Source organism: Octopus bimaculoides, chromosome 16, assembly GCF_001194135.2.
Source record: "Octopus bimaculoides isolate UCB-OBI-ISO-001 chromosome 16, ASM119413v2, whole genome shotgun sequence".
NCBI classification, from domain to species: Eukaryota; Metazoa; Mollusca; class Cephalopoda; order Octopoda; family Octopodidae; genus Octopus; species Octopus bimaculoides.
Window position 1 is genome coordinate 10,676,940 of NC_068996.1, and position 687 is coordinate 10,677,626.

Below are 687 nucleotides of genomic sequence, written 5' to 3' on the forward strand. Positions count from 1 at the left end.
AGAGAGAGAGAGAGAGAGAGAGAGAGAGAGAGAGAGAGAGAGAGAAATAGGTGAAAGCAGATAAAGTTCTTCTTTTGAACATCCCTTGCGGTTTACGGTTGACAATGGGAAGACATCGCTCCTCCTATCAGATCAGTAAACATTGAGAATATAATTGGTTCTTTGTTCCAACAGGAGCACAAAAAAGATCATTGGTGCCTGAAATTACAGTAACCTGGAAGGATAGATATGACATTTCTCGTCAACTGAAAGAAAGCCAAAAACAAGGAATTGCTCGATGTGACTTTTTACCATAGTATGGCATGGCATGGAACCATATTCTCTATAAAGAGTTGACACCCGCTTTTGCCAAGCATGACCAATGCGTTGTTTTCTGCAGAAAAATGGTCAGGATCTCAAATGACCTAAGAAAACCAACGTGGCTGTCTGTTAAGAATTTTGCTTCTCAAACATAGGGTTCCGAGTTCAGTCCCACTGCATGGCACCTTGGGCAAGTGTCTTCTGCTATAGCACCGGGCTGACCAAAATCTGTGAGTGGATTTGGTTGACGGAAACCGAAAGAAGCCTGTCGCATATGTGTGTGTGTGTGTGTGTGTGTGTGTGTATGTGTGTGAGTGTGTGCGTGTATATATTCTTTTATTATTTTACTTTTCTTTTATACATTTCAGTCATTTGACTGCGGCCATG